The sequence below is a fragment of the Coptis chinensis genome, chromosome 6, assembly GCF_015680905.1.
Source record: "Coptis chinensis isolate HL-2020 chromosome 6, ASM1568090v1, whole genome shotgun sequence".
NCBI lineage: Eukaryota > Viridiplantae > Streptophyta > Magnoliopsida > Ranunculales > Ranunculaceae > Coptis > Coptis chinensis.
In genome coordinates, this window is record NC_141461.1 from 28412988 (window position 1) to 28422743 (window position 9756).

Below are 9756 nucleotides of genomic sequence, written 5' to 3' on the forward strand. Positions count from 1 at the left end.
GTTCATATCCAATGTCCTCACCTTGTGCTGGCATTGTAGACTTGATATATGCTAGATAGGTTATTCGGGGAAACCTATGTATGATGGACTTCAAAACTTCTTTAGGCTTAACTCCATTTTGAGTCATCTCGACAAGAACTTCAAATTGTGGAGCGGTCGGTCGAGTAGCAAATGCATGTCCTTCAAGGGTGTTCGCTAATGGATGGTTGTGAACACCATTAAGAATGACAATTTTCCAACTATCGGCGGTTGCGGCGTTGGAAAATACATCTTAACTTAAATGGACATCCACGTTTCATGGTTCCGTATTTCTCTTATTAACTTTCTGCTTTTTGTGTGAGCGATACGCCGAACTCTACCAATCTAAATCCGGCCTTGGTACTTTCGGTTCCGTTAGCATTCTGCGACTTCCCAATTACCATAACCACATTACATTGTTTTCCCGGCGGTTGCCCAACCAATTACGTCACTACGTGTATAAAATACCTAAAGATATGAAAAAAAACAACAATCAATAAACTAATATAATTTCATTTAGAAAATAAAAACAAGTGAAAATAATGCCTACTATGTACCTCTTCCGTAGTAAATATTTCTATTGTATCCATTGAAAGCGGTTGAACATCATCCACGTCATTCGAGTTTCCAGAGTTCTCGAAACACACCAAAGGATCCTAAATAAAGAACAGTTGTTAATTGATGTTTGGCTTAAGTACCAAATGCCACAAGCGACATGGACACCGTTTGGGGGGCCAAACCGTTTGGGACTAGGTCCCAAACGTTTTTTTTGCCCTTGAGCGGTCGTTTGTGACTAACTTCAAAGCGGTGTGGCCACACCGTTCAAGTCGCAAAAAAGCGGACAAAATTTTTTTCCAAATTCAAATCCCAAACATGGCCACATCGTTTTGGACCACGATCGAACGGTGTGGACGAGACGTTTGGTGTGAAATACAAACGACCTAGCCACGTCGTTTAATTACTACATGCATAATTATTACATATATAATCACTTTGTACACATCAATAATTCCTACATGCATAATTATTACATGTATAATCATTTGTACACATCAATAATTCCTACATGCAAAATTATTACATGCATAATTACTACATGCATAATTATTACATGTATAATCCATACACATCAATAATTCCTACATGCATAATTATTACATGCATAATTACTACATTCATAATTACGTTTAATTTAGATTTACCTTATTCTTATTAAATGCATCATCATTCATTCCTCTATTTTCTTCACTTTGAACTTGTTCTACATTTTTTCTTCTTGAATGGGGTCACTTAGAACTTGTTCTATATTTTCTTCTTGAATGGGGTCATGATGCATTACATTTTTTCGTCATCTTCATGTTCTAAAATGGGGTGGGGCTCTTCCATTAGTGTTTAGTGTTAGGGTTTAAGGGTTTAAGGGTTTATGGTTTTATGGTGGAGAGAAGAGAGAATAGAAGAGAAGGGGTGAAAAGGTTGCAACAAGTCAAATTCACTTTGGTTTGGGGTCTGCCAAACACAAAACAACTTTTGGGACCAATGGCACATTTGTAATAAGTGTTTTAGTTTTTGGGGTCTGCCCAACACAATATGGGGTCCGACAGTAAGAAGTACCTTGTTTTTTTGGGTTATCTAAGTGGCTCACCCTCACTCAAGTTCCTGGCTCCGCCACTGAACCAAAATGCCTCAGTGGGTACTGGCATAGTTTGAGATTTTAGAATTATCAGAATTCCGACACATCTAAAAATTGAAATTCACAATATTTCAACTCATGTTATATTTGGAATTTCGAAAAATTTCAAAATTATCAATATTTCAACTCTAAACTGTTTTTTCTGATTTTTTAAAAAACCGAAATATTGAGCGGAATTTCAATATTACGTTCGGAATAATGAACACTGGGTACTGGTACGGTGGTACCCTTAATATTATCCTTAATATTATGGACTCTTTTTTCTGATAGGCATAGGCTGTAGAGACTGCGGGTTTGACCGTCATAGTTGACATTAGTAGGAACTAGGAAGCATAAGCAGTAGTGGTTCGCGTGTGATATGGTCTCGATTTTCAGTGTACATGGTTCGCCATGGATGACAAAATGCGCCAAACCGAGTGTAGCCTTTGATGTGGGTCAATTGTTAGCAATTATAGATAGGACGTTATCTGGAAGAGCTGACCAGTCCATTTTGAATGTGTTTTTTTTTTTTTTTTTTTCTGGTTCAAATGCCGGTCATAGAGGTTAGGGTTTTTAAGGCACTACTTTTTAATAAAGGAAGGGGCCGTGGATCACTTTTTGATACAATACTGTGTGATGTGTGGCGAGATGTGGCATATATGCAGTAGATTTAGCCTTTTAATAAAAACACCCAAAACCCAAAACCCAAAAGGGGTTGCACGCTAGCATACCATATAATCCCAATTCTTTTGGGGGGCCTACTGCCCTTTAGAAACAACTAGACAAGGCACACAAATCGGTGCATTAGACACGTAAAACTGGTTCAGTTAAAATTGAGTCTATGATTTCAAAGTTAGAGCTATGTTCATATATTTCTAGACCATAGAGTAGTCCGTGTTTTACAAAATTTCTGATCTGATTAGAAATTGGAAAAATGTGAAACTTCATAGTTTTGACCGGAAATAATATTGTTTGTGGTGAGTGTAAAGGTGTGTTTTGGTTTTTCTTTACATGCAATAAAAGAGAGGAGGATGGGTTTGGGTTTTGGAGAGACCGAGTTTGCTAATGAGCGAGCTGCCTACGTATCTTCTCTTGATTTTAAGGAGAGAGAAGAATCTGGTCTCACCTAGTTCAAGTAGGTGGTATTTATAGGCCTAAAAGAGTGTTGATCATTGAGACACGTGTACCCTCTTGTACATATGTAGGGTGGAAATTATGAATGTGTGTTGGGTTGGTTTTAGTAGGAATTGTGTGCTGATTGGGAGTTGGTGTGGTAGTCCATATTTCCCGGTGATGGGATGTAAAAGTAAGATTTTGATGATGATTACATCTGGTGGTGTGTGTTTTTATCTGAGGCGCTATGTCTCCAGTCTTTTATTCGTCTTGAGATATCCTTGAACGAGCTTAAGCGTACCACCTACATGAAGGGAGCTGCTCACAGATCGGTCTTGGAGGTCGATGTCCTGAGTTCGCTTATGCTTCGCGCGTGTGCATTATTCCTTAATGAGGATATTACTCCCCTACACAGCCCCCTCTCAGTAAATTGTTTATGTCCATGGAAGCAATCTGCTGAGAGAAAAATGGAAGTACGTGCGGAGCATGAGCGAGCTATGATGAACGATCTGACTGAGATGTCGTAAAGTTTGAATCGTGTGGCATGATGATTTGGCGGGAAAGAGAAGTTGGCCCGTGATTGGCACGCGATGTAATCAGAGCGGTTGGTAAAGAAACGTGTCGTCGCGTTATTCGGAACTTTTGAAAAGACAGGTCCTTGGAACACGTGTGCGGGCTAGAGCATAGGTTGTAATCATAACTTCTTGGTAATTGAACAGGTGGTTGTACAAAATCAAATTTGGGACACTCGAAAAAGTATTTCCTGTTTCCTTCTCCAGCCAAAAACGCAAGTTTAGGATTTCAAAGTGAGTGCTGGCTGCTTCACGCCTTTTCATTTTCAATTTGCTTTCCTCTTGTTCACGTGCGATTTGTTGAGTAGGTAGGTCAGTGTTAGGCTGTAGGGTTTAAGCTTAGGTAGTTGATAAGAAGGAGACGTCATAATGTCTGATTCTGACGATACTCGATCGAAAGAGGTTTGGGAGGTCTCATTGAGTTGTGGTGAGTATGAGGATGATAAGGAAGAATCGGTGAGTCTTGGCATTCATGTTGAGTGGGATGAGGAAGTTAGGATAGACGAGGGTAATACCCGATCTGGGTCGGAAGGTGCTGTGGCTAGCACGTCAGGTCGAGGGGAGGGTTCGTCATCAAGTGGGTTGCTTCCTAGGACGGTGGATCGTCATGCTCCGAGGTCGTTCCCCGAACTAAGGGCAGCTTATGGGATCAACGTTCCCGATCTGGAGATATACGAACCACAGTTGAGTGAAAATGTACGTAGTGAGTAGTACAACCCGCCGAATGGTGGGGTAATCATCTGTGAGGGCCAGCTGAGAGCGTATATGCAAATACCGTTCTCAAAACTAGTATGTGACTTCTTGGCTCATTGTTGGAAGTCTCCCTGTCAGTTTGTTGGTAACACCTGGCGATTGTTTAGGGTGTTCGACCTGTTGAATGCGAGTGGGGAATACCACATAGGGGTATCCGACATAATTTAGCATTATGTTGTGAGGCGATCTGGTAATCTGAACTTTAGTTTGCAAACTATGATGACGCGTTCTGCTGTGATTGACGGTGTAAGCAATGAGGCCTGGACAAAGAGGTCGTTGCTGCTAGTTAGCAACTACTGTGCTAGCGGATGTAGGTTGCAAACTAGGATTTGTAATATATCCGGTGGGTAGGAATGTCTTTCTTTTGTCGCTTTACTTGGTGATTTACTGTTGTTCTAACTGGCCCATGTCTTTGCTTTGTTTGTAGATTTTTCTGTGAAAACGCAAACTGATCGTGGGGAGATAGAGAGGTTCGCCGACGGGTGATTTCGAGCACAAAACAAAACAAGCTTAAGCTTTCGAATTTGCTCATTTCTTTGTGGAAAAGGGGTGGGCCTGCGATCCGGGAAAAAAAGGCTCAAAAGGACCGAGCTCGAGATCAGACTAGGAGAGGGGTGATGGAGATGCGCACGAGTAACTTGGTAACGCGGGAAGATAGGAACCGGGCTCGTGGCAGCCTGAGACGACCCTCTGGAGGTGGTGCTTCAGGGCCTGGTGGGTCGAAGCTCCGACCGAAGGGGTCGATTGATGCTCCTGTAGAGCTGGAGACGGTGGTCTTCAATCCTCGTGTACGGAGCAGGTCGGAGAAGAGAAGAAATGACGCCTCTGAGCAAGATGCTGCCCGAGTTGCCAAAGTTGCGCAACATGCTCTTGGTGAAAGCTCTAGCGCGAGGGGCGGTTCTGGTGGTGGCCAGGCTGGTGCTGCGGTTGCTCGCCAGAGTCGGGTGCGACCGGAGCAGGTCTTGGACTTGGCCAACTTTGGGGCGGGGTCTAGTCCATCTCCTACGGTGCGAGAACCTAGTCCGTTGGCGAAGGCAAAGGGTCCCCGCAAAGCTAGTGGGAAGTCAGTTATGGTTGCGGATGACTTAGAGTCACAGTTTGTGTACTTATACGACAATGGGGTTCAACCAACTGTGAGGTGAACTGATTGTAGCTTCAGGTCGAGTAAGGCATCGGCTTGTCTGCTAGAACAGATAGCTCGACGGCAAACCGTAGCGGAGCCGATTTGAGGGTCGGGTGATAACCTAGAGCGGATGGAAATCGCAAGCAATGTCGGGTAATGGATTTGTCCCCTTTGATGTATCCGCGTTCGCCATATGTACGCTACTATGACCTGGTTCTTAACATATGTGTGCAATTGCAGCTTGTGAGTGGGTTTCAGAAATTGAAGGAGATTGCTCAGTTCGCGGAGGCAGATAGAAAGATTGTGGTGAAGCTATCAGACGAGCTGAAAAACGTTCAAGACGCCGCTAAGATGGAACGTGAGGAGCTCGAGGACTTGAAGAAAGCACACCAAGCTCTGAGTCTGGCAAAGATGCTAAAGGATACTGAGGCAGAAGATCTGAGGCTAAAATTACGTGGTCTTTGAAGAGAACGCCATCACGGCCGATCGTGGGAAATGGTAGGTTGAACAAGTATGCCTTTACAATCGCAAGAAGGTTGCTCAAGACGTTATGTAGGCCTATGACGACCTGGATGCTGACTTTGTTGAGCTGGAAGCGAACTACAAAGCTTTGAAAGAGGAGCATGTACATGGGATGTCTCGTACCGCACTGGAACAGGTGCAGGGAGATGTCGGTAGTGTTCTTGGTTCTTCAATGGTCGTGCCAGAGGTCGTGGTACCGCAAGCTGAAGCTGCTGCGTCTGATGTGCTTATGAGTTTGGATTTGGATGGAGTGTCCGTTGTGGTTGAAGGGAGGGATGCTGAAATTGACGAGTCACTTGTGGCTGGAGAGCTAGTTGTTGCGCCTAGAGATGGCGAGTTATAACTTCGTCTTGCTATTCTGTTTGCTTGTAAGCTGTGATACAATAAAGCTGGTTTCCTGGGGTAACCTGGGCAGTTCGCTTTTCTTGCTTTTATGTGCTACGACTTTGAACGATCTGGTATCTTGTACTGGTTTGGGGTAACCATGTGAGGATGAGTATTGGTTAGCCGGGTTAGATTTCCTGAGTAGGCTCAGCAACTCGGCTAAGGAACGAACTGTGGTTGGGGCTTGTCCGAACAGGTCATTTTTTGCTTATATGCTATGCTTGTTGCTTGTTTCCATGTTGTGTGTGTTGTTTGCTTGATTGAATGTATGAACGGTGATACTACTACAATTATGCATGTCGGATGTACTGCGGTGATAACTGACCTGCAAGTAACCTGTAGGCTTGAATGAGCGTCATGTCGTTAAATTTTCTTCAGTTTTAGGTGTCGCCCGTAATGATGTTACCAGATCGTTGTGACCTGTACATAGAGTAGGACGTATAGTGCTCTGTTCATTGCCGCGAACGGCAGTATTTCCTCACGTGTGTGACACGTGTAGGAAAACGAGCGGTTCAAAGAGCGTAATGATGGCGGGCAGATGGCCTGACATTTGGCGTCTCAAGGTAATTATGATGTGCTTAGGGAAAAGACGTTACATAATAAGTAAAACTATTCGTAGAATACCAAAGGTATTTGCTTGGCTTCTTGTCTTAGCTCCTCTTTGCCTTAACGCTGTGCTCTACCATCGTCGTTGCTTCTACAGGTACGTTTGTTTTCATTTTTGAATGTATCTCGTTGAGAAGGAGTTGGTGGATAGCTTTAACTCATGCGGTATTATCTCTGTTCGTAGGTTTGATTATGGCAAGGTGCCGCAAATATGTGAGAGGAGAAGGAAGTATGAGAGAGACTTTGCCTCTGGTAATGGAGGAGATGGAGTTCGACCTCATGTGCAACGATGATCGTGGTAAAGAGGAAGGTCAAGTTCGTAGAAGAGCCAAAGGCAAACAAGCGACCTAGGAGAGTCGGTCGTCCGCTGGTGGCATTGTATTTAGGTCGCCACAACGGGTAGGCGATTAACCGTCATCTTCATGTTTGGTGAAATGACTGAGGCAAGGTCACCAAGTCATTTGGTGAGAATTCGCCCCCGCGATTCAGGGATATGGGGAGTTTAATTCTACCACCGGGAAGACGGGGAAGAAGTCGCGACGGTGAAACGCCGGATCAGAAGCTTCCACTCGGCACCCATAGCGACTAGCCTTCTGAAGGGGATCGTGTTGGATGGTGACAAGGCGGAGGTGAAAGATGAAGATATGGAGACACTATTAGGGACGATGGATATGGCCGCTTGTTTGGTGAGCTCATGATGCGCTAAGTTGTTGTGTCTGTTTCCAGGGCAATTTTGATCTTTAACTTTGTACGCGCAGTTTCTTACAGGGTATGATAAACTGAAAGATGCTATGCAAAATGTTGAGACTTGTAAAGTCCTGAATTATTATTAAGGGTAATTGTGTAAATTTCATATCAACTCTAGGGTCGTTATGTAAATTGGTCGTCGGGTTTATTTTTCAAACGTACGTCACTGGGTGAAACTTAACTCCGACTCATAAGTCACGTTAGGTAAGCGACCCATATGCGAAAATTTGACAAAATGCCGGTTAGCGGTTTTCTGCGTGCGAAGCTAGCACGAGTTAACAGCTTACACGCATGATTGGGTCATCGTTATAGCCTGCGGTGAGATAGAATATAGAAGATTAAATTTAGCGGGATGGGCCGGAAAAATAATCACGACGCGAAGTCAAATGACTTAGCGGTTAAGAGTGAATTAAGACTTTAAGTCTAATTGGGCATATTGGGCTTGGGCCTTAATAACCAAAAATTGGCCCAAACAAAAATCGCACCAAACGAAATCGCGAAAACAACCCAAATCGCACCCATCTTCCCCAATTTTCTCAATCCTTTAAACCTAAGAGAGAGAAACACGAATTCGCCAAAAATTCCATCGATTCAACCTCAATTCCTCACGCCCAAACCTTAACAACACTCAACCAAGCGTGGGAATTCAAAAAAATTATTGGATTTGCGTCGTACCGCCGCTGCCGGGTGAGTTTAATCCGCTCCAAACAACTAGTTTGAACTCGACGTCGATAGTTGGGGATGTATTGATGGAAGTATTGGACGGGGTGTAGTATTTCGGCAGTAGCAGTTGGAGTAGAAGTGAAGTCGAGCATACCGAAGCGAAATCGAGATAAGAGGTGGCCTCAATCAAATAATTTGAACTTCGATTTCGTTCTATTTGGTTGTATGGATGAAGGATGATTGGGTGGTTGTTAGGTCGACAGCAGCTGTGGGAGGAGACAAAGTGAGCGATTTTGGTGGAGCAGCAAGCTAGGAGCGATTTTCGCTTGCAAACGCTTGCTGACTCGGTAAGAATTGCTATATTCACTTTAATTTAAAGACGTTATGTTAGTCTAAACTTGTTTAGGATTTGATTCAGTAATGCACGATTGATAAGAAACACGACAGTAATTGTAATTAGATTTTATATGAACCGAAGAGTGGAATTTGTTTGTAGTTGAAATTTGGAATTTGAATTGAGAGGGGATAGGATTGGCGTCGATATGAGGGCCTGCCATGGCCAAAATAGCCGTAGAGACCGTCAGAGTAACAGTGCCAGAAATGGCCTGTAGCTCTGTTAACGGTAGTTAGATGGAAATTACCCGAAACCAAATCCTTAGCGTAGAGATTCTTTTCGACGTTCGTAGATAAGAATTTTCTCGTTAGTTTGATAAACTCTAACGACCGACGTATACATTTGATGTTATAGGAATGATCTCGAGTGAATTTGATTAAGTGGGATTGATTCAGTTAAGTGGGCTTGAGGAGAACGGAGCTTGCTAAGGTAGGAACCTACATACCAATATATAATCTGCTTATTTTCATGCATGATTTGAGTTGTTTAAAATGTTAAGAAATAGTTTGCGTATCAACCATGCATGTATATATGATATTCATGTTTTTGCATTGTAGTTTTCCTCGATATGAATTAAGTATATGGATAGCTTTCGAAAGTGAAATAGGTTTTCTGTGAAAATCGGGGGTAGCGAGGGATTGTTTTACGGTTAAAAGTGAAAAACTGGTTTTGGGGAAAGGTTCGCCTCTTGTCACCCGAAAAGGAGACAGAGAGATGGATTTTGTAATCGGGTAAGGATTACCCGGTTGTTTGTAACTAGGTGCGAGGTTCTCGATTGGTCCGGGATGGTCGTGCGTGTATTTTACGATGATTCGCCCGTTTGGGAATCATCGGTTGTTATTTACTATGATCGCCCGTTTGGGAGTCATAGGTTGTTCTACTCGATTTCGGAAATCCATGAACTCACACCTATATAATCAACAGTTTTAAAAGAAAAACTAGATATGTAACTAGTGTATTTGAAAATAATCGGTAATACTAGTATATATATATAGATATTACTATGTTTGTCACGAGGAGATTTAGAAAAGGAACCTGTGGATTCCTATAAAGAAGGAAGCGTTGTCGATTTCGGAGACGACGTTAGCTCTAGGATTCCAACTGGTGTACACCTTCGAGGTGGTGGGCCACCTTTAAAGGGATGCATCACCGGATGTAGTCCGGGAATTCCCTTTTCTACTTTTCTAGATAA